The sequence below is a fragment of the Nannospalax galili genome, unplaced genomic scaffold (genome assembly GCF_000622305.1).
Source record: "Nannospalax galili isolate Female #2095 unplaced genomic scaffold, S.galili_v1.0 scaffold85, whole genome shotgun sequence".
NCBI classification, from domain to species: Eukaryota; Metazoa; Chordata; class Mammalia; order Rodentia; family Spalacidae; genus Nannospalax; species Nannospalax galili.
In genome coordinates this window covers 6,007,158-6,032,380 of record NW_008358866.1, presented here as the reverse complement: position 1 = coordinate 6,032,380, position 25,223 = coordinate 6,007,158, and the positions used below count along the sequence as shown (strand labels likewise).

Sequence of the window (25,223 nt, the reverse complement as noted above, 5' to 3'; positions counted from 1 at the left end):
ATCTTAGCTAAAGAAATATTGGCAATTGATTACTGCTGGGTGAGGAATTGCTGATCTTCCTAAATGGCGAGACTCTAGATAGACTGACTAGACCTCAGTAGATGAACTTGCACTGAGGGACATCTGGAGACACTAATTTGACACAATAGACCTTAAGACAAATGACAGACTGTACAAATTCCAGTGGGGGGGGCTATGGGAGAGTGCTAGTGGGGAAGAGGGTATAAAGATGATTAAGATTGATTGAGATGTTCTATATGAAATACACAAAAATTCGACAAAAATAAAATAAAAAGAAATTTCATTTGTCTAGAGATATGAGAGAGATAGGGTTTACTCTAGGACCTATGACCACTCCAGTCATGTGTATGCAACTATGGTTACAGTGCCACCAGTGAGTTCACTCCCCTTGAGAGGGCTTTAAGTTCAATTAGGTAGCTGTTGTTTACCCCCCAGATAACATTGCCACTACTGTACTAATAGAGTAGTTTGCTGTCCTGGTCATTATGGTTATTAAGCTTTAGAGCTGGGTTGGATCACTGATTGATTTTCTCCCATAGCAGCTTGCATAGTCTCCTCCAGAACTCTGAGAGCTAGAATTCAGGTAGAAGGCTTCCAGATCAGTTACTGCTTCATTGCTCCAAGGCCTGTGTCCAAAGTATGTCCTGTCTTCAGCAGTATCGTCTTATCTTCCAGTTTTGGGAGATAACCAAGAGTTCTGGCAATAGCCTGTGCTATTTTGGGAATCTCTTGGAACATTCTGACCAATCACTCGAAGGGGAGTCTCTCCTCTCTGGTGCTGTGTTCCTTGCCGTACAGCCCCCAGGTATACATATGCACTAATGTTCAGGTGGCATATGTACATTTCTCAGGGGGTTTCAGAAGCAACACATTTCCCTCTGACTTCCCTTATCCCACAAGATCCATTCATCTCTACATTCTCCTTCCATCCAACCTCTCTCCTCACTCCCCAGCCCAAGTGTCCCCATTATCCTCTCCCCCCCAGCCTTCTGAGTTCCCTCCTTCCCCCACCCCTGTGGTCCATGCATATCCATTTCTCCTTCCCTCCCAGCTGAACATACTACATTCTTATAATATCATTTCATTAGTTTTTCCCTATAACATACACTTGATAATGTTTATATTGAGCATTTGCCAAATGTTGTAACAATGTACTTAATGCAGCTTATCATAAAAGCTTGTAATTTGTGGCTATTCAATGTGACATCACATAGCACAAAATCATTATAAAAGTTGTACATATACTTGTCATTTAAAAAATTCTTCAAGACAAATCCTCTTAACAATAGAATTTTTTTATTATAATGAAATCTGTTAGAATATTTGTCATATTTATTCAATAATTTCAAATGATATTTAAGTTAGTAGAACTCTGCTAAAATGCCTTTTGCTTCATGCTATACTGAAATAAGAACTATGTTTAATTAAAAGCCAAGCAAATTGAAAATGAAGAAAAATCACTATCCTCTCATTATCAATCATGTTATTATCTCTATCTTTAACATGGAGATCTTTTTATTCTTAAATGGACTGTTTATACCCTAGTTTGTTCTTTTACTCTGTAGCACAATGTACCTGGCATGCGGATTTATTGTACCCATCAGAGTAATTTTCAGTTACTGCAAATGCTATGTTGTGTTTGGCTATCATTAACCTAAAGCCATTTCTATATTGTTGGACATTCATTTCATACTTTTTTTACACTTATAAGTTATGTTGAGGTGAGAATACTCATGTGCACAATGCTTTAGCTGCTCTAAACTCTTGGCTTAGGTTATTGGAAGTTAAATTACTGGATTACACAGAATGGACAGAGACCATTTTATTTGTGTGTTTAGTAGTATAAAAACCATTAGCATTTATAAATAAAAATGAAACAAAATTCATTGGGGAAAATCATATTGTGATACTCATACATGTATATATATTTTTTCATACATTTATATGCAAAAATCCAATTTTGTCTATATAGATGAATGAAATGTGAATAAGGGAAATAATAAAGTTAGAGGATTCAAGATAAAGCTTTGGATATCACAGGACAATCTTCCTTGCATAAAAATCCACATGGGGCTGGCGAGATGGCTCAGTGGATAAAGGAATTGTCAAATTCAGTGACCTCAGTTCAATTCACAGGACACACATAGTAACAGACATAGTGGAAGGAGAGAACTGACTTCCTCAAGTTGCCCTCTGACCACCACATGTGCACTGAGGCACACACACACACACACACACACACACACACACACACACACACGATAAACGTAAAAGATAATCCACACTGGGCTTAAAACACGGACTTTAGCAATAAGTGGAGAGGAGTCCAGAGTGGTGAGTTCATTAGGTTTTTTTCTGTCCCAGTTGGAAGCAAAGTATTTCCTTTTACTTGTTAATTCATCCCAGTGACCATATTTTAGCTTGGCTAAAGATTTAGGTTTTACTAACTAGGGATATGTTTTCTAGCAGTATAGCCACAACAACAAAGTTTAATTAAAGCAAATGCAAATTGCAGGTCCACTGGAGTTCATTATAACAAGAACTTAGATTTGTATTTTATTGAGACTATCAATCAACCTGGTGGAGAGCTCCTTTTCCCTTCTTTGGGTGCCAACTGTTAATTTAATTTATAAACTTGGTCCCCATAAGAGGATACTTTGCAAAGGTAGTGATGTCTTTATGTCTGAGCATTTCATTAAAAAATATGTAGTGTGTATAATTCATTTTGTAAAATAGCTATTCATAAATTAAAGAAGCTATATTGGTATAGTTTTTCATTATAATGTTATTTTATACATCAAAGGAAGGTGCTGTGAGTTTAACCCTTGTTTCCATCATGTTGCACATAATTTAAATTGCATGAGACATTCTGGCTAGATTTGTTTTACAGAAGACAGATGATATGTCTATGTCATAGGGTCATATGCTCATGAAGTTAGCTATTTTGGTTAAAATTTTGGTAGAGAGTTGGGGAAAACCAAATCCTGACTATGGAATGATGCTGCAAGTTAACATTTTAAGCTTAATAAATGTACAAAAGTACATAAAATCATATTGTAAGATATTATAATATTCTGTACAGACACAACGAATCTTTTTAAAAAATATTTTTGTTATTTTTATTTTTTGTGTATGAGTGTATTGCCTGCATGTGTGTAAGAGCACCTGTGTCATGCAATGCCCATGGAGGTCAGAGGAGAGCATCAGATTCCCCTGGAACTGGAGTTGCAAATGGTTGTTAGCTACCATGTGGGTGCTGGGAATTGAACCTGGATTCCCTGCAAGAGCAGTCAGTGCTCTTAACCACTGAGCCATCTCTCCAGCCCAAATCATTTTTTTCCTAAATGTTTCCTGTGAGGAATAAGAAGGCTGTGACCATATTTATGATTCATAGTCCTCCAATCAGAGTGAACACAAACTTGTTAAACATCTTCCAAGACTAGTTTTGTGGGTCCCCACCCTTTGGAGTTTCACGTACTTACCACAAAATTAGAACATGCATATCCTAAAAAATATTCATTAATTTCAAAGGCTGCACCTGTTCTTGGATGTTGTCCATCTCCTGCTTTGAGCTGTCATCATGGTGTTGCCTCTACATTGGGGTCTCAGCTACCGCTCTGGTAGTGCGAATCCAAACCACCCATGGTCACTAGACTTTAGAAGTGAAGTATCACCTAGAAAGTGAACACTACACATTTCATTTCAAAAATGAAACTTGAAGTGAGCACATCCGATGTTTTATTTTCATGTCCGTGTGTCACGTGCTTTGCTCACATTAGTTCAGCCTCTGTCACTCCTATTAGCCTCTTCCTCCCCACAAACAAATCTACTTCTGACATCATGGCTTTTTTTGCACAAGAGAAAAGATGAAATAGAGTGTCCTTTCACCCAATTATCTTCTCTTCATCTCCTGCCCTTTCTATTAGTCCTCTTCTTCCCTCCAAGACTTCTCCCTTCTACTTTAATGTCATTTATATTTCAACTATAGTCCACATATGATAGAAAACATCTAATATTTGTCTTTTTGAGTCAAGTTCATTTTGTTTAACATGATTTCTGGTTCCACCCACTTTTCTACAACCAGTGCTATATTGTGTGTAACGGATGAATAAAGCTTCATTGTGTACATGTACCAGGTTTTCTTTTGGCCGTTCACCTGTTGGTAGACATTTAGGTTGATTTCATAACTTAACTACTGTTGATAGTGCATCAGTATCAGATTGAAGGTATTTTTGTGGTATGTTTAGTACATTCCTTCAGATATATTAGATGTATAGACAGGAGCAGGATAGATGAATCATGTTTTTATTTTTAGGTCTATGTTCAGTTTTAGGAAACCTTTTTGTTTGTTTTGTTTTAGGAAACGCCAATTTTCAATAGTGACTACACTACTTTGCATATCTACAAACATTGCATACTGTTTCCTTTTCCCCTTCCTCTATTTTTAAAGTATTTTATTAATTATTATTTTTTTGTGTATGAGTGTAAAGCCTGCATGTATGTAAGTGCACCTGTGTCATGCAATGCCCACAGAGGTCAGAAGAGGGCACTGAATTCTTCTGGAACTGGAGTTACAAACATTTGTTAGCTGACATATGGATGCTGGGATCTGAACCTGGGTCCTCTGCAAGAGCAGCCACTGCTCTTAACTGCTGAGCCATTTTTCCAGCTCCTCCTCTTCATCCTTAAGTGCTTTTTGTGGTTGCTTGTTTTCTTGGTAATAGTTATCCTGATGGGGGTGAAATGGAATTTCAATGAAGTTTGAATTTGCATTCCTCTTTGGCTAAAGATGTTGAACAGTTTTTCATGTATTTATAGGCCTCTTGTACTTCTTTAGAGAACTGTCTATTTTATTTGCCCATTTATTGATAGGATGATTTGGGGGTTTTGATGATTCGTTTTGAAAAATTCTAGATATTAATCCCCTGTCAAAGGTATAGTTGGCAACGATTTTCATCCATTCAGTACGTTGTCTCTTCTCTCTGTTGTTTCCTTTCCTGTGGAGAAGCTTTTAAATTTCATGCAATCCATTTGTCAATTCTTGGTATTATTTCTTGAGCTACTGGAAACTTTTCCAGGAAGTCCTTATTTATACCTTTACTGTGAAATGCTTTCTCCTAGCAGTTTCAGTTCTTACATTAAGATCTCTGGTCCATTTTGAATTGATTATGGTATAGGGTGAGGCTTAAGGATCTGCTTTTATTCTTCTACATGTGGCTATCCAGTTTGCACAGCAACATTTGTTGAAGAATATCTTTTCTCCAATGAATCTTTCTGGGACCTTTGTCAAGAATCAGGCTATTGTAGCAGCATGGTTTAGTTTCAGGTTCCACATTTTATTCCATCGGCCTATGCTTCTGTTTTTGTACTAGTCCCATAACTGATTTTATTCTATGGCTCTGTGGTATAATTTTAAATTAAGCATTATGATATTTCCTCTATTGCTTATTCTGCTCAGAATTGCTTTTTTTGCATTTCAGAGTCTTTTAAAAATTTTTATTGAAATTTTGTGTACTTCATACACAACAGCTTAATCATGTCTACACCCTTTCCCCATCGGCACCCTCCCACAGCCCCCCACTGGATTTTGTGCATTCTGTCACTTTATAAGGCCTATTGACTCAAGTTAGTGTCCTCTGATGTCTCTCAGTGCAAGTTTATCTACTGGGAAGGATCTAGTCAGCCTCTCTAGAGTCACTCCCTTAAAGATCAGCCCTTCCTCATCCAGTAATAATCAGCTGCCCAATAGCTCTTCAGCTAAGATTGGGGCCTGCTGCCCATTTCCCCAGTTCTATGCTGGGTTTTTGTCTGCTTGAGTTTGCAGTCACCATTGCTGTAAGTTCATATGAGCAAAGTCCCAGGAGCTTATAAGACTCTATTTCCATATGGTCATATACCTCCTCCCCTGGCTCTTACATTCTTTCTGCCTCCTCTTCCACAATGGTTCCTGAGCCCTGGGTTCAAGGCCCTCTGTTGCATGAGGGAGCTTGGCTGATGAGCATTGAGAGATGTATTAGTATTTTCTCTATCCCTTGTTCCACTATGTTCCATGAATCTTAGCTTTAGAGGTCCCATTGTAGATGTGTCACTTAGGGTTGAGCATTTCACAGACACTCAATCTCTGTAATTTCTTACTATGTGCTAAATATGACTTCTTATATTTACAGACAAGCATGTCAGTCACCACTCATCAAAGAAGCTTCTTTTGCATTTCAGAGTCTTTTGGGCTTCCACATGAATTTTAGTATTGTTTTCCTTATTCTGTGAAGAATGTCTTTGGAATTTGGATGGGGATTATCTTGAAGCTGTTGATTAATACACTGTTATTTTTACAAAATCACTTCTACTGCTCCTGCTCACGGAGCTCTGTCCAGCTCCTACTCCCTTCTTCAATTACTTGGTATTTAATGTTTTCATTGTAGAACACTTATGCCTCCTTGAATGGGTTTATTCCTAAATATTTTATTATATTTCTGAGGGCATTGTGAATGGGATTGTTTCTTATTTTCTGTCTTAGCATGTTTGTTAAGAAAGTACTGGTTTTTGAACTTTTCTATGTGTCCTTCTACATTGTTGAAAATATTTATTAGAGATAAGCATTTTCTGGTTGAAGTGGTTTGAATGAGAGTGTCCCCATAGTCTCCAAGTATTTGGATATTTAGTTCCCAGTTTGTAGTGCTGTGTTGTGAGGTTTAAGGAGGTGTGGCTATGTTGGAGGAAGCATGCCACTAGGGGTGAGCTTTGAGAGTTCTTAAGCCTTGCTAGATTTCCTGTCTCTCTCTCTCTGCTTCCTGTCCCTGCCTGGAGATATGATTGTTTGGCTTTCTGCTCTGGCTGCTTCTGCTGCTATGCTTCCCCCACCATTATGAATTCTAACCCTCTGAACCATAAGCCAAATAAACTCTTCTTTCAATAAGTTGCCTTGGTCACAGTGTTTTATCACAGTGACAGAAAAGTAACTAATACACTGGTAGAATCTTCAGGATATTTTAAGGATCATATTATCTGCAAGTAGGGACACATTGATGTCTTCCATTCCTACTTGTATCCCTATCATTTATTCATTCATTCATTCGTTCATTCAGATGTTTATACATGTATACAATGAAATATGATCATATACACTCCCTATTTCCTCCCTCTCTCTCTGTAAATTCCCTAACATATTCTTTCCTAAATTTGTGTCTTCTTTCCTTTTTGTGTAATAACCCACTGAGTCCAATTAGTGCTGTCTATATGTACATAGGTGTGGGCTCATCCCCTGTAGCATGGAAAACTTAACAGTGGCCAAACGCTTGAAGAATGAGTCTCTCTCCCCATACAACTATCAGCTGCCAACAACAGCTCCTCATTGAGATGTGGGGCTTGGAGAGCACCTCTCTGATCTAAGCTAGAATTTTTGTTAGCTTGATCTTATGCAGGTAACCATAGCACTGTGAGTTCATGAATGGGATGGCTATGTCATCTTGAGAAGACAGCATTTCACAGCATTCCTTCCCATCCTCTAGCTCTTATATTCTTTCTGCTTCCTTTATGTTCCCTGAGATTTGGGAGAAGGTGGGCCTTTGACAAAGGTGCCCCATTCATGTTTGAGCACTCACAGTCTCTTACTCTTAGCACTTTGACAAGTTATGAATCTCTACATTGGCTGCTACCCCCTGCAAAGGAAGCTTCTCTGGTAAGGCTGAGAGGTGCCTTGGTCTATAAATATTTAAGAGGCAATTTGGCAACAAGACCATTTTGCAAAATAACAATCAGGTTCTACCCTAGGGCCTATGACCATCCAAATTATGAGCTTTTGACAAGGATTGAGTACCAGGCATGACATTCTCTCCTGTGGAGCAGGTCTCAAATACAATCATCGAGTGGTTAGTTACCACATAACAACTGTACCACTCTTGCACTAAGAAGCACATTTTGCCTGCAGGTTGGTACTGTAGCATGGATGATCTACTTCTGGGTAAGATCATTGATGTTTTTTCTCCCCTTGCAGCATGCATGATGCCTTCCAGTGCTATGAATACTAGCCAAGAAGGAGGAAGTTTCCTGATGTATTTGAGACTGATTTCTCTATGTCCTGTAGCTGAAGTGTGTAGTGTCTTTAAAAATATTGTCTTTCAATGTAGTTCCTTTATTCTTCCTTGATGATCTGGCTAAGACTTTAAGCACCATATTATACAAAAGAGAGAGGGGCTGGAGAGATGGCTCCTCCATTGAGAGCACTGGTTGCTCTTGGGTAGGACCTGGGTTCAGTTCCCAACACCTACATGGTAGATAACAACAGTCCGTAACTCCAGTTCCAAAGGAATCTGATGCCCTCTTCTGGTCACAATGGGTACTTCATGACACGAGTGCAGTTACATGCATGCAGGTAATATACTTGTACACATAAATTAATAAAAATATTTTTTAAAGTGGAGATAATAGGCACTGTTTTCTCACTCTAGATTTTAGAGGAAATATTCTCACTTGTTCTTCATTTAATATTATGCTGACTTGGGATTACTATATTTAGTTGTTATTACACTGAGGTATGCTCCTTCTGTCTTTAGTTTCTTTAGAGTTTTTATCCTGAAAGATCTTTTAACTTTGTTGAAGAACTTTTCTTCATAGGTTCAGATGATTGTGTGATTTCTCTCCTTGAATCTATTTATATGCTATATTACACTTACTGATTTGTGTGTATTGAACCATTCTTGCTTCCCTGGAAAGAAACCAACTTGATCATGGTGTAGTATCTTTTTAATGTGCCTTTGAATAGTTTGAAAGTATTTTACTGGGATTTTTGAATGAATCTGGTATGTTCCCTTTCTTTCAATTTCATGAACAGTTTGAGGAGAATTGGTGTTAGTGCTTCCTTGAAGTTTTGGTAGAACACAACAGTGAATCTTTCTAGTCCTAAGTGTTCTTAGTTGAGAGATTTATAACTGCTTCAATCCTCCCTATTGTTATGGATCTAGTTTACAAATTTTTCCCAATAGGATCTCATGTAGCCAGGCTGGCTTTGGACTCCCTATGTAACTGAAGGTGACACCAAACTCCTTATCCTACTGTCTCCTCCTCCCCAGTGCTAGGGTCCTAGGTGTGCACAGCTGGTTTAAACTATGCTGGGGATCAAATCGAGGCTTGTTACATGCTAGGCAAGCACTCTACCCAACCAAGCTACATCCTCAGCTCCACGTTCATATCATTTTGATTTAATTTTGGTTAATCATATGTGCCTAGAAACTTAATGGTGTAGATTTTCTAGTTTTTTTCAAATATAAGTTTTCAAAAATATTCTCTAAGGATCATCCGTATTTCATTGTAATCTCTCACAGCATCCACCTTTCAATGCTTCTTCACCAATTTTGCTCTTCTCTCTCTTCCTTTTGGCTAGTTTGGCTGCTTGTTGATCTAGCAAGGTCCTTTCAAAAACTGTTTCACTGATTCTTTGTGTTACAGTGTTTATCTCCAATTGCATTTATATCTGTCCTTAGCTTTACTATTTCTTTCCATCTACATATTTGAGGTCTTAATTATTCTTATTCTTCTAAGACCTCATGGCATATCATTATGCTTTTATTTCAATTCTCTCCAATGTTTAATTTAAGCACTCAGTCTTATGTATTTTCCTCTTAGAAACACCTTTGCTGTATTTTGAATGTTCCAATAAGTTATTTTTCATTTTTGCTTGATTATAGGCATTTTAGAATTTTCTCCTGAATTTCTTCAATGGTGACTGACAATGGGTGACTCCACATATTTGCGTATTTTTATTGCTATTGATTTATTTTATTCCAGATGATCTGGTAAGATATAAAAAATTAAGTCTGATTTTTAAGACTTACTTATGACTTAATATGTGATCTATTTCCAAGAAAATTCCATGGGCTGCTGAGAAGCATGTGTATACATAATATCTATAGAATACAGTACTTTACAGATTTTGGTTAAGTTCATTTGACCTGTGGTGTAGTTTAACTCTGAAGTTTCATTGTTGATTTTTGTATGGATGATCTACATATTGATGAGTATGGAGCACTGAATTCACTCACTATTATTATATCTAGATACCTGTCCCTTTTTGTCCAGTAGTGTTTGTTTTATGAAATTGGATAAGCAGGGTTCATTCATTGTTAACTTCATTAATATATAGTGATCTTCTTTGTCTCTTCTGACTGCTGCTACTCTTGCCTGTTTTCATATTCTATTGGCTTGATATATCAGCTTCCATCATTAACTTTCAGTCTTTCTCTCTGTCTATCAGAAAATCTTCCCTACCCTGTTTCTTGGTCTCCTTTAGATTAGTCCCATCCCCTGAAGGTGCTGACCTAAACCTAATTACTCTTTCATTGTGTGTAATTAAAGAATTAACATCACTTTCATTTTTTTCACTCAATGTGAGCTTCAAATTTCTCAGTCCTGCTGGAGAAAATGATAAAACAGAGGTAGCCCAGGAGTTCTAGATGCTTGCTGATCTTGGAGCTATCCATCCTTGCAGGTATTCTTATGTGATCTTCCTTGCAACAGAAAGCAGAGCCTCTTACCCTATGCCATATATGGCCCTAGTCTCCTGCCCTCTGAATTTCACCTTGTGCACATCTGCTGCTTCCCCTGCTTCACCACTGTCTCCTTCCACCAAGAGACTTTGATTTTTGTTTGTTTGTTTTTTCTCTCCCTGTAGCCCAAGCTGGCCTGGAACTTGCTATGTAGACCAGGTTGGCCATGATCTCACAGAGATCCACCTGCCTCTGCCTCCCAAGTGCTGGGATTTAAAGGTATGTGCCACCCTGTCCATTTCCACCCGGAGATTTTGAAAGGGTGCCCTAAACCTTCCTGATTTGTGATAGTTCCTTTTTTAAAAAAAAAAAAAATAGGAAACAGCATAGCCTGAAATAGCATTTTGAGAAAGTAGTCTCAAACAATAGGCCTTTCTCTCAACAAAGAGCTTTTAACCCTCCTAGGTATGGAGAATGACAAGGTGGATTTCCACTCTAATGTTGACTTGTCATCACTTTCACACAAAATCTCCCAGGGACTTGGAGGCTTATTGCTAGAACTGATCATCCCCTTTTTACATGGGCTACATGGCCATTCTTGTAGATGAAATTTTGCCTTCCACTCCTCTGTTGGGGAGCAAGGCTAACTGGTTCCTTATCTTCTCTTTTTAGCCTTTCTATCTCTGCAGACTTTTTAGTTATCTGAACATCTGTTTAGTGATTTCTTATGCTCTTTCTTTCTCCCTTCAGAATATAGTTTATTTTTATCCTGATTCATTCACTGCATGTACAGAGGCAAGATCATTTTTCATGATCACATTGGGATTTAGGGAGCTTTCATTTACAGAGTCTGAGTTCTCTCTAAAGTTTGGCACAGTAGTGCCAACTATGGCAGTTTTTAAAAAGGCATTCAGCCCTTCTTCCACATGTATTAATGTTTTCACTACACTTAAAAAAATTGTTGCCTGTAATTCATACAGTTGACATGTGGTGGTGGTGGGGTTAGGTTTGTAATCAGAGCTGCCGAAGTGAGGATAATAAGGAAGGTTGTGTCAGAGGAAACACACACACACACACATACACACACACGACACTAAAGTGAGGAAAAGGCAAACATTTCTTTAGGGAAATAAGTAAAAGTACTGCCTTGAGTAAGAATTATGTAATGGAAACACCTTTGATTTAAAACTTTTAAATTCTTTTATTTCATGTGCCTGAGTGTTATATCTACATGTATGTAAGTGCACCCATATGTGCAGTGCCAGTGGACAACAGAAGAGGGCATTGGATCCCCTAAAACTGGAATTACAGACCATTATTGGCTGCCATGTGGGTGTTGGGATTGGAACCCAAGTCTTCTGCAGGAATAACCAGTGCTCTTAAGCTCTTAGCCATCTCTCCAGCCCAGGAAAGACATTTGAATAAGTAGAAATGCTTTATAAATTTTGACCTGAGTTCTCTACTATTTTATGTATAAATTATTTAAAATTCCAGTGAGGTTGTTCTGAGACTTGTGAAGGATGATGTTGTCTTGGTGTTGTCTTAACCGTAAGTGGCTATCATTTTGGCGTATTGGGAATTAAGCTGCTATTGCCTACAGAGACTAGAAGGGAGGGTATACATTTCAGATTTGCTTTGTTTGCAGCAAAAACAATACTGATGACAACAACAGAAACTTATTTTGTCTGGTTCCATAGAAAGTGTGAAGGCTGATCTAGTCACTGTTGCTCTCTGTATTTCTGGCACCAAGTTTGCCTTCTTTCTTTCTTCTTCTTCTTTGAAAGAAATAGAGCCCCTCAGGCTAGTGCCTAAAATCACATTTGTCCTCACATTTGTTCATCTTTTTCTCAAGGGAGACTCCAGCTCAGCTAAATTTAAACATTATGGATAATAACTTTCCTCTTTAATGTCGCTCTCTTCACACGAGCCTAAACCAAGCTAGCCTAGCCCACTCTTTCTCTGCATGGAGCTGATTTTGAATTTGCTTTGATTAACTTTTGATTTTTTCAGTTCTGTGTCTTTTATACTTTCCACTCTGGGTCCTTTTACTGACACCATTTGTTTTGTATAATAAACCTTCTTGACCCTCAGTCCACTGATTCAAAAAAATAATATTTCCTACAGTCTTAAATGAAATTAACAGACAGAAAAGCATTAGATACAACTGTTGATGCACAGCCTGAACATTAGTGAATATTTTTCTTTATAACTAGAGAAAATAGATTTCTGAATTATAAAGTGAAGATTTAGATAAGCTCTAATGTCTCAATCTGATGGAGTAATTAAAAATTGTATAACTGACTGCATCTAAATGTCAAATGACTGCTGGGTATGGGATATTGTGATAGTAAATCTTCATTGTCAACTTCAATGGATTGGAGTCATTTAGAAGACACTTCTCTGGGTGTGGTCGTAACTAACATAGGCTCCAGGATTGTCACCATCTAGGGGTCAGGTTCCTTTTCTCAGTCTACTAGAAAATTAAAAGGCTGGAAAAATCTCAAACTAGGATAGAGCAACAGACAATTTTATTGAAAGATGAAGATTCACATACATACACACATTCACTCAGAAAAAAGCTCTCTACAAGTGGAGAGGAGATTCTGGAAACTGAAATCCACCCCCCTCCCGGAGGGTCTATGCTTTTACAGGTTTTCTGTGGGGTCTCTTCTCCTAATTTTGGACTGGTCAGTATAAACAAAGACAAAAAGATTGATAAGCTTATGGCTTCAAATGATGTTGTGTCCAGGTCTAATCTTGATCTTATCTGAATTGGTTCGATCTAGTCAGCCAGAAAGAGAACCTTGTTGCTTAGAGGAGGTGCCCTAAGCCTTTGTTTCAGAGCAAGAAGATGGAAGTATGAGATTATTATTTATCAGAGGCCCTTTTCACATCTGTCTGCCCCAAAGTATGGCTAGCTCCTAGTCCTTCATAAGCTCTTTTCTAGAGAGATTTTACTGAGAAGACCCACCCTGAATACAGCTGTCACCACTGCTGTAAGTTTATATGAGCAAGTTCCTAGTTGCCTAGAAAACTGTTTCTTTGAAGACACTAAAACATTTTTAAAGAGGCAATTTAATTTACTAAAACCTAGAAACAATGAAGTGAGAACTTATGTTGGTAAGCCTAAAGCACATAAACTTTGCAATTAGAACAAACCAGACCTGCTATTCTTTGAATATTAATTGTTAATCAAAACAACAAAAGTGGAAAAAATAAAAGTAATCAAATCCAAACCTATAATTTATGCAGATTCAATAAAATTACTTCAGCTTTTATGTATTTACTAAAGAATTTTAATTTCTGATATCAATTATGAGAATAAAAATAGAATTATTTATATTATTTTTAGGTCAGGATCACTAAGTGATAAGAAAATTACCATGATAAAATTGGCAAACTGTAGGAGAAAGATGAGGCCATTTTCTCTTGTCTTTGGAAGATTATCCTGAGAAATAGCCACCACAACTTCCTCACAGTATGAGGATATGTATTGCAATACATAACCTGAGTCAAATGAATATTTATTTATTCGTGTTTTTAATTTACTCTAATTGATACATGTCCTAATTTGTTTCTCCATTGCTGTGACAAAACACTCTGACTAATACCAACTTGGGGAGGAAAGGGTTTATTCGGCTTACATCTCCCACGTCATAAGTTCATCACTGAGGGAGCCCAAGGTAGGAACTCAGGGCAGGAACCTGGAGGCAGGAGCTGGAGCATAGGCCATGGAGGAATGCTGCTTATTGACTTGCTTCCCTGGTCCATGCTCAACCTGCTTTCTTAATACTATACAGGTCCACCTGCCTAGGGGTGGTACTGCCCACAGTGGGTTGGGCCCTTCCACATCACTCAACAGTTAAGAAAATTCCCCCACAGACATGCCCACAGCTGGTCCAATGGAGGCAATTCCCCAACTGACATACCTCAACCCAGGTGTGTCAAGTTGACACTAAAGCCATCCAGCACAATTGACCTCTTGTCAACTTGACACACAAACACATCAGTATTAAACCATAGCCTTTCCATTTCTTGCCCCATGATATGATGTTAACATTAATATCACAATATAAGACAGTATATGCTTAAAAGGCCCACAGTCCTTAAAAAATACAAACACAAGTTCACAGTCTCTTTTAAAGTCTCTTAACTGTAGGTTCCTGTAAAATACAAAACAAGCACTGTCTTATTTCAAAGGGAGAATCGGCATACCTAAGCAAAACCTAAGTCCAGCACAATAGCTCATGGCTGGACATCTGGGATTCACTCACAAGCTTCAGAGCTCCACAGGGTTTTGGCACCTCCACTTCTCTGATGTGCACAGCACACACAGCTCGTCTTGAAGACCCAGACCCCGCCCCATTCCACACCTACTGCTGTCCTTGGTGGTCGCTCCATGACCCCGGCATCTCCTAAAAGCTGGAGTCTCCACTGAAACTGAGGCTATGTCTTCACCAATAGTCTCTTTTTGCCTCTTGTGGTGCAAAGCCTCAGATTCTCTCCATGACCCTTTCAATCCTGGGGTCTTCACTGCAACTGAATTTGCACTTTCACCTATGGCCTTTCCTGGCATCTCAGAGTGCCAAGTCTCGGCTGCTCTCTATGTCCCCTCATACTTTCAACAAGAGAGCCATGCAGGAGACTCTTACACATTACCAAGTACTGCTTTCAGTTAAAGATGGAGGCTCAGGCCCCATCTCAACCACAGCTTCTGTGTGTGAACCCTGAGGAAATACCTTCCAGAAGACTTCACCACAGTGATACTGGCCTCTTGTTACTTACAGCTGATTTTTCAGCCCCAGCTAACCAGCATCAATTGTCCCAGTAAATCAAAGGTTTTGATTCAGGTTCTGGTCTTCCAAATGCTTCTACAATCCTCCTAAAAACACCAAGATCATGTCTGTCACAGCATTACCCCACTCTCTCTCAGTACCAATTTCTGTCCTAGTTTGTTCCTCCATAGCTGTGACAAAACAGTCTGACCAATACCAACTTGGGGAGGAAAAAGTTTATTTGGCTTACATCTCCTAGGTCACAGTTCATCACTAAGGGAGCCCAAGGTAGGAACTCAGGGCAGGAACCTGGAGGCAGGAGCTGGAGCATAGGCCATGGAGTAATGCTGCTTACTGACTTGCTTCCCTGGCCCAAGCACAACCTGCTTCCTTAATACCATACAGGCCCACCTGCACAGGGGTGGCACTGCCCACAGTGGGCTGGGCTCTCCCACATCACTCAACAATCAAGAAAATTCCCCCACAGATATGCTCACAGCTGGCCCAATGGAAGCAATTCCCCAATTGAGGCTCCCTTAATCCAGGTGTGTCAAGTTGACACTAAAGTTGTCCAGCACAATACATAAAGATAAAAATTAAACATAGTAATGAGATCCCTTCTAAGTGGTGTTCTCACCAAACATTATTTTCTTTAAGGTGAAAACTTTCAAAATCTTTCCTTCTTTCTTTCTGAAATATGCAGTGCATTATTGCTTTCCATAGTGACCGCCCTATGCATCAGAGCTTCTTGCTCCTCCTTAATACTCATCATCATCCTGTCTTCATCTCTCCCCAAACTCTTTCCAGTCTCTAGTAGCCACCATTTTCTTCTCAACTTTTATGAGTTTTTTAGATTCCCACAAAGGAATGACAACTTGTGGAACCTGTCTTTCTATGCCTTGTTTATTTCACTTAACAAACAGTGATTTCCTACCTATATTTTTGAAAGTGACAGTCTATCATTCTCTTTTTGGCATGTGCGCCTCATATTTTTTATACATTCAATAGTTTATAAGCAAAGATTGTTTCCAATTCTTGACTGCCAGTAACAGTGCTGTAATGAATGAGTGCAGATGTCTCCTCAGCATACTAATTTCCTTGGTTATATGTGGAGAAAAGATTTTACTGGGTCATGTGATAGTTCTGTTTTAAATCTTTAGGAATCCCTGTGCTGTTTTCCAGTATGCAAGTTTTGCTTTTATCAAATCTTCATAAGCAAAGATTGTTTCCAATTCTTGACTGCCAGTAACAGTGCTGTAATGAATGAGTGCAGATGTCTCCTCAGCATACTAATTTCCTTGGTTATATGTGGAGAAAAGATTTTACTGGGTCATGTGATAGTTGTGTTTTAAATCTTTAGGAATCCCTGTGCTGTTTTCCAGTATGCAATTTTTGCTTTTATCAAATCTTCATCAAACTTGTTTCCTTTTTTTTTTTTTTTGAAGCATGACTGAAGTATCCTACAGTTGCTTTGATTTTGGGTTCCTCTGATGATTAGTGATACTGAAAACTATAAAAATATTTTTACATTTATTTATTTATTTGTGTGTGTGTGTGTGTGTGTGTGTGGTGTGTGTGTGTGTGTGTGTGTGTGTGTGTGTGTGTGTGTGTTAGGGGGTAGGGTTGCTGGTACCATGGCATATGTCTGGAGGTCAGAGGACAACTTGCAGCAGTTGGTTTTCTCATATCATCATATGGTTTCTGAGGCTCTAAATCAGGCCATGGGAATGTTTTAGTCATTATTGAACTTCAAGTCCTTTGTCCATTTAAAAAATTGTTTTACATGTTTTTCCTGCCTTTGAGTATTATGCATTCTTCATAAGTCTCAGATACTAAGGTCCTATCTGAATATGGTTTATATATATATTGGGATATTATTTAGCCTTTGAAAAGAAGGAGATCCTTACTTTAGTCACAACATGTAGCCGTAAATAGGAAGAAAAATGTTGCATGATTTCACTATATGGAGAATCTCTTTTTTTAAAATGTCAAATACAGCTGGGTGTGGTGGCACACACCTTTAGTCCCAGAACACAGAAAGCAGAGGCAGGCAGATCTCTGTGAGTTCAAGGCCAGCCTGAGTTAAAGGCCAGCCATAATGAGTTCCAGGTCAGCTGAGCTGGGACTACAGGGAGACCTGTCTCAAAAAGACCAATAAAATAAATAAATAAATAGTTAAATGAATAAATAAATAAATAAGAGAAAATAAAAGAATGAAATAAAAGAGTGATTATCAGGGTTCAAGTGGTGAACAGGAGGAACTGAGAACATGATGGTAAAATGTTGTGAAATGTAACAGCAAATATGTAGGATAAACAAGAGGTAGGATCTTGTGCACAATCTGAAAACTTTAATTAATAGTAGTTTATAGTAGTAAAGATTTTTTCTGGAGTATACAGTAGCTATCCTTGTCACAGGAGGGGAAATTGAGTAATTATTTGATCACAGATATATTACTTTCATCCACTATAGTAGTAAACAGTTTGCTATATATCTCAAATTTATAAACATATTTTTGTAAACCAATATAATTTCAATTTCATTTCTCGTTTACCCAAATTTGATATTTTAAAAATTTCGACTATAATCTCCCTAAAACATTACTTTCATGAATTTACCTATCTATGCTAACATCTGTCTATATGTATAGAGTGATATTTGGAGCAAAATTATTTCTACCTAGCAAAAAAGTAGAAGGAAATCATTAATAATACTTAAGAAGGGCCAGTGAACACTGATAGGGACATTGGCAAGATGCTTCTCACACATTAATATTTATGAAATAACATCTAAGAATCATGATCTTTTGAGTGTCATAAATGAATGGGAAATGAATGTATAGGGAATAACGTCAAGGTATGAAGCTGGTTAGGGGGAACATGCAAGATAAATAAAAACAAACATAACAAAACAGACTGACATTTAGGATGAAGAAACCTGAATGAGATGGTGAATTTCATGGGAAATTAGATGAGAAAGGAAATTTATGATACAATTTCCATGCTCAGTATATGTTCAGACAATGAGAGTGCACCAGAAACAAAGTATAAGCTGAGGATTTGTTGGTACGCACATGATTTAACTACCAGGACAACAAAAACATGGAAGCCAAATTAATTACTATTTCATTGATTAGTCTGTTACAAAAAGCCCAAGTTTCAACTTTAGAAGATAATTACAATAGTAATTTGGTATACTAAGCATTGACCTGAAATGTGATAAAGATTAACTTCATAATAATGATGGTCAGGTAAAAGGTACAGAAGCCTTAATTTTGGTCGAGATAGTTTAAAAATTTCAAGGCCTATTTGATAATGCAGTGGACATTTATTCTCATGAGATGTGGCCTAAATCATACCAGGAATGATGTCCTTTTTTGGAACAAGTTAAAAATCCCATCTGATCTTGCTGCCTAAAATTGAATGTCTTGACAAATCAGATAACAGATTTGACATGAAATCTCCTTTTTGGATAATATGGGCCAAACACTGTTAAGGCAATTATATTCAATTTAGGTTAGGCCTGAATGAAATGCAATAGAATAGTTAAATCAAGTAATATCAAATTTTCCAATACATGTAAATATGGCCTTGTTTGGAAAACGAATATTGAATTTATCTGTTGGCAATTATTTGATTATGAGCTATTGGTAATTACTTAATACCTTATCAAACATATACCAGACATGTAAGTGTAAATATTTCACCCCATAAAAAATCAGTTTTTGTTAATTTAGAGAAAAATTTAATAGAAAATTTATACTACATGGGTAACAGAAGTGACAGTAAAAAAAAACAGTGAAAGTATTACAGCATATGAAAAGAAATATTTATGAATAAATGAAGCTAAAACTTCCCGTGGGATCATTTCTGATTGTTCTCCATCACAGAATTGTTTTAGAGAAGGGCTTTAACAAACCATATAGCATACTGATATGTTTTGGTTTTCTTTGTGATGATCCATCATTAGTAGAGTTGAAAGAACAGTTTAAAATATTATTATGGATAAAGCTATGAACTTAAATGAAGTTTCCAAACATGCTAGGACTGATGATGTAGCTCAGTGACAAAGCATTTGATAAGCCTGCTCAAGGCAGTAGGTTCAAGCCCCAGTAGTAAAAAATAAAATTATTTTTAATGCAATTGACATTAAGATGTTTGCACATGCGTTCCTAATCTCTATATATCTGATTATTACTAGTCACAGTCAGTTACTTTCTGAGCTCCTGGGCACCTGAGCATGGATATAAAGTCATCAGGTAGATTTACAGAGATGCAGCCTAGCTCAGAAAATTGTTATTGAATATGTCAATGCTGATGTAATGAAATTCTTCTTCTATGTATGTGGTTATTAAATAAATAATTAAAAAAATCATTGTGGGATCGTAGTTCATATAACCAAATTAAAACATTTTCCTTCCAATTTTATGCGGCTGTGATAATTTATAATAGATAATCCTAGGTATTGTTTGAATACTACATATACAATTTATTATTCATGACTGCTGTATATGATATCAATTCTATTGATGTTTTCAGTTTGTATTTCTTTAGCAGTGAGAGATGACTGCAAATTGCCATGCGTGAACAATGCATCAAAATTAGAGTAACTTCAGAAGTCTATGACATTATTTACCAAAGTCCAAAAGGCAAGTGAAAATATGGATTCTACCATATTTTACTTAATGATCGTTTTTTTATTATTGATCCAATAATAGGCTGTTAAGAGAATACTTAGACACTAGAAATAGCTGAGTTGTTTGATAGTTTCCCAGCTTGTACTGATGTAAAAATATCTCCTCATATGTATTTATATTTTGAGATTATGTTTACATATTTGTCAAGAAAGAGAATATATTTTAATAAAAGCTATAATGCCTTTTTATGCTATTTCTGAATCATAAGATATGACTTCTAGTTTTCTATGTATGCATCAGCGAGGTGCTCTCTGACTTCAGTCCCAGCCTCTCCTGCCCAACGTGCAGCACACAGGATCCTAACTTCCCCATTCCTTCAACAAGGCTCTGACAGCCAACCACATCCTACTCATCTCTTTGTTACTCAACTATAATGTCACTTGATTGTTACATTATTATAACTTTCAGAACTGTTCTGATAGTCTAGATTTTTTAACTTTATTGGGAATATTTCTAACACTTCATAGTCTGTTTCTGATGGCTAATTTTTTCAAGTATAAGTTTCTTTCTAGTATTTTTAATTTTATTGAGAATTTCATACATGCTATTGAATTTGTGTTACATCTACCCCTCCATTCCCCCTCCAACTCCTCCCAAGTCTTCCTTCCTGTTTTTAACTGCCTTCACAATGTGAGAACTCTGCCTTTCATCAATTTCAGGGAATTCTCTGTTTTCTTGTTTCTTTACCTTCTTCATATTCCTTGATTTTAGACACTGAGAAGAATGACACATTTCTAAATCTAAATCTGTTCTTCACATGTCTTTCATTCTTTACTGCATTTTCTATGTTCTGGTTATGACATTCTTGATTTTGATTTTTCTCACCATTGGAGAAATGCAAATATGCAAAATGGAGAAAATTAGAATGAATCCTAATGTATTTGACTAGAATTTAAGGCAATATATGTAGACTTATTTCAATATGAATCTCTCTCTTTCCTCTCACTCTCTCTGTTTTGTGTGTGTGTGTGTGTGTGTGTGTGTGTGTGTGTGTGTGTGTTTAAAGTTACATTCCTTTACTTTGTAGGGGGTCAGTGACACCCACGTAAAAGTGATTATATTTAGTGTTCAGATTTTGGGTCGTAGATACCGCTTGGCAGTGAAATGAAACCATTGTATCTTGAGGAAATGGCTGATTCTCAGACTGAGGAAGGAAATACAAAAGCTGGAAATAGCTCATGTAGAATGGAAGGACTTGTACAAAGGGTGATCAGGTTATGTCATATGGCCTCTATATCAGACCTAAGTATCAAAACAAATAGTAAAAGCAATTGGTTATAGTCTATTGAGTATAGTATCAATCCACAAGTCAAAATAAGTTAAATCAACAGCTTCATTATGAATGGAACATTCACATTAAGTTAGGGTAATTCCATCCCAACATTTGTTAACTATAAAAGAAAAATGGTAGTATTTAGTAGTCTGGTAGATATCATGCAATAAATCAGTTTCCACAAAACTAATGAGAAAAACAAGCACGTACACAATTTCCAGAATGATACGAGATACAGTATCTTTTTGTGATATTCCTTTCAAAGATTTGAAACCTGAATATAATTGTGAAAATATGTCAGGCAAAGCCAAATTGAGGGGCATTTTATAAATAACGAACATAATATAAAAAAGTGTAAAAGTCATGAAAGGAAAGATGAGAGGTACTCATAGTTCTGGTCCATGTGATTTTATTATGAAGGTCTCTTTTTGGACAACTGTGTTTGAATGAGATCAGAGGTTTATAAGGCATATCATTGTAAATTTTTAATTTTTGATGACTCCATTTTGTTAACTTTTACAAAAACTTTATTGAGAATTTCATACATGTATATACGGTGTTTTGATCAAATCCATGCCCATTCCCTCCCCTCCAACATTCCCCCCGCTGAAGAGGTAACCCTAAAATCTTTTAAGGATTATATACAAGCTCCCAAGTACTTTTGAGATTTTTGGCATTTGGAACAGAGTATATTGCTAACAAGCCCAAGGATATTTTGACTTTTAGCAAAGAAACTGGCTACATTTCTTTGGGGTCTTTTTACCCTAACTGCTTAGCCAATTCTTACATTCTATTCTTATCATACCATCCTCTGAAGGGGTTAGCCAAATTGCCGATAGGGAATAGGGACGCAGACCACTCTGGCTTCTTCCATGCTGAACAGGGATGCAGGCTGAGACAATTGGAGTACCCCTTCAGTGGGTCTATCTAAAAGACTCCCAAATTGCATAACTCTTGTCTCTAAGGGGAAAAGAAAGTCCTTGAATCATGAATAGGAGATGTGAAGGAGAAGTAAAGGCAAGAGTAATTAGCATTACAAGTTCTAGACAGGGAACTAGAAAAAAGTCAAAACAGGGCAATTTTCAAATGTTCATGTGAAAGTCCATTGGAGTTTCTTGACAAGGGTTTCCAAAAGCATCCCTCTATTGGGTTCTTCCTCTTTTTTCTTTTGACTTCCAAGGCTGGACTAGTTGGCTGGGAAGAGTGGCTGGATACTCAGGTGAGGGTCCAGTGAACCTTCTTGGCACTCCTTTAGTGAATGAGCACAATCATCAACAAGCCTTATTGTGACTATGTTTAACAATCAGGCTTAGCCTAAGTCATGATGATGGTAGTTATTTCATGCAGAAGGGATGCTGTATAGCATCATCTTATTAAACGGACCTGGAACTTAAAAGGATTTGGTGCTAGGAGCCACATATGAGGGAGAACATACGTCATTTGTTTTTCTGAGTCTGTGTTACTTCACTTAGTATAACAGTTTCTAGATCCATTCATTTACCTGCAAGTTTACCTGCAAATTATGTAGAAGACTGTCATTATCATCAAGAAAATTAAACAAAGTCATTTTAAAATTAAATATGCAGGACTGGCTAGTGGCTCAACAGGTAAGGGTGCTTACTGCCAAGCCCCACAACTTGAGTTTAATCACCAGGATCCACAATGTGGGAGAGCACCAGCTCCCACAAGTTGTTGCCTGACATCCACAAGTGTACCACAGCATGTGCATGTATGCTCAGAAAAACACACAAAATAAATAAATTAATGTAAACTTCCTTAAAATAAAAATTAGGTATGTGAAAATACACTGAGGAACAGAAGTATTGATGACAGGAAAAAAGATGCTAACTTATTCTCAACTGCTTCAGGAAACATGCAAATTATTTCCATTTTCCTAAATTTTTTCTATGTTTTTGGGTTGTTTTTAGATAAAAACAAAGCATAGAAGCAGCTGCTCAGCTCGCTCTTGAACCTCTGTCTTCTGTTCGACTGCCTTCATTCCAGCCCCCATCATGTCCATCAGGGTGACCCAGAAGTCCTACAAGGTGTCCACCTCCAGCCACCGGGCCTTCAGCAGCCTCCTATATGAGTGGACCCGGTGTTGGCAGCAGGTCTTCCAGCTTCTTCAGGGTCGACTGCAGCATCAGCTTCTGTGGGGGGCCTGGGCACCAGCATGGGTCTGGGTGGTGGCTTCAGTGGGACAGGTATAGGGGTCATCACAGCAGTCACCATGAACCAGAGTCTGCTGAGTCCCCTGAAAGTGGAGGTGGACCCCAACATCCAGGCTGTGTGCACTCAGGAGAAGGAACAGCTCAAGTCTCTTAACAATAAGTTCTCCTCCCTCATTGACAAGGTGCACTTCCTGGAGCAACAGAACAAGATGCTGGACACCAAATGGAGCCTCCTGCAGCAGCAGAAGACAGCTCTAAGTAACATGGACCATAGATTTGAGAGCTATATTAATAACCAGCAGCAGCAGCTGGAAGCCCTGGGCCAGGAGAAGCTGAAACTGGAGGCAGAGCTTGGCAACATGCAGGGGCTAGTGGAAGACCTCAAGAATAAGTACTAGGATGAATGGACAACAGCTGCTCCCTGGACACAGACAGCATCATCGCTGAAGGTCGTGCTCAGTATGAGGACATCGCCAGTGACATCTGTCAGAGGCTGACAGCATGTATCAGATTAAATATGAAAAACTGCAGACTCTGGCTGGGAAGCCCCAGGAGGACTTGTGCTGCACAGACGATCTTTGAGATGAACAGCAACATCAACCACTTGCAGGCGGAGACTGAGGCCCTTAAAGACCAGAGGGCATCCCTGGGGGCTACCATTGCTGATGCTGAGTAACGTGGGGAGATGGCCACTAAGGATGCCAATGCCAAGCTGGTCGAGCTAGAGGTTGCCCTGCAACGTGCCAAGCAGGACATGGCTTGACAACTGTGTGAGTACCAGGAGTTGATGAATGTCAAGCTGGCACTGGACATCAAAATCACCACCTACCAACTTCTGGAGGGTGAGGAAAGTTGCTGGAATCTGGAAGACCACCAGTGAATACTCAGGAGGGCTGAGCTCAGCCTATGGAGGCTTCACCAGTCCTGGTTTTAGCTACAGAATGAGCTCTCTCCAGCCCAGCTTCAGTTTTGCTGGGAGCTACAGCCCCTTCAGCTGGCACCAAAGCCATGGTTGTGAAGAAGACTGAGACCTGTGATGGGAAGCTGGCATCTGAGTCCTCTGATATCCTGCCCAAGTGAAAGGCCAGCAAAGCCCTTGCCAATCTATGCTCCTCTTGTTATTGCCCAGAGCTCAATGGGGAGACAGTTATATGGCAGAATGCTCAGCCCTAGCTCTCTGCCTGATCTTGGGAGGAATCTTCCACCTTGGGTACCCCTCTTGCCCATGTTCTTAACCCAAACCCAATTCATACCATCTCTACAATAGAGAATATAAGTAACTGATGTAGGAATTAAGTAACATATTTATATACCTATCATGTGATGGAGCGGTGTTCTGAACACAATAGTCACATGATCAAATGATCCTTTGTAAATACCATTTCCTGGAAATTCCCACTTTTTATAGTCCTGTTGATCTTCCAAAATTTTTCTATAATTTGGATACACAGATTTCTCCTAGGTCTTGAATTTGTAAAATAGCTTGCCTTTCATTTATGAATCTCACCATTTCCTAAACCAGAGCTTTCTAATCCATATTCTATAAATGGGTGTGATGGTTAATTTTAATTGTCAAGTTGGTTGCACTGAGAAATGCTTAAGAGATCTTAAAAGCATGTCTCTAGGGTGATTAGATTCTTGAAGTTTCTGACTTAATGAACAAATTAATCCCTTCATGGATTATTATTTTTAAAAATATTTTATTTATTATTTTTATTTTATATGTATGAGTGTATTGCCTACATGTATGTGAGTGAACCCATGTCATGCAATGCTGCAAAGGTCAGAAGAGGGCTTCGGATTCCC

The 25,223-nt window shown here is 38.1% G+C and overlaps 1 pseudogene; it reads left to right on the top strand.

Moving 5' to 3' along the window:
- Nucleotides 1-23,258: 23,258 nt before the first annotated feature.
- On the top strand, nucleotides 23,259-24,497 carry LOC103725244 (annotated as a pseudogene).
- Nucleotides 24,498-25,223: the final 726 nt, after the last annotated feature.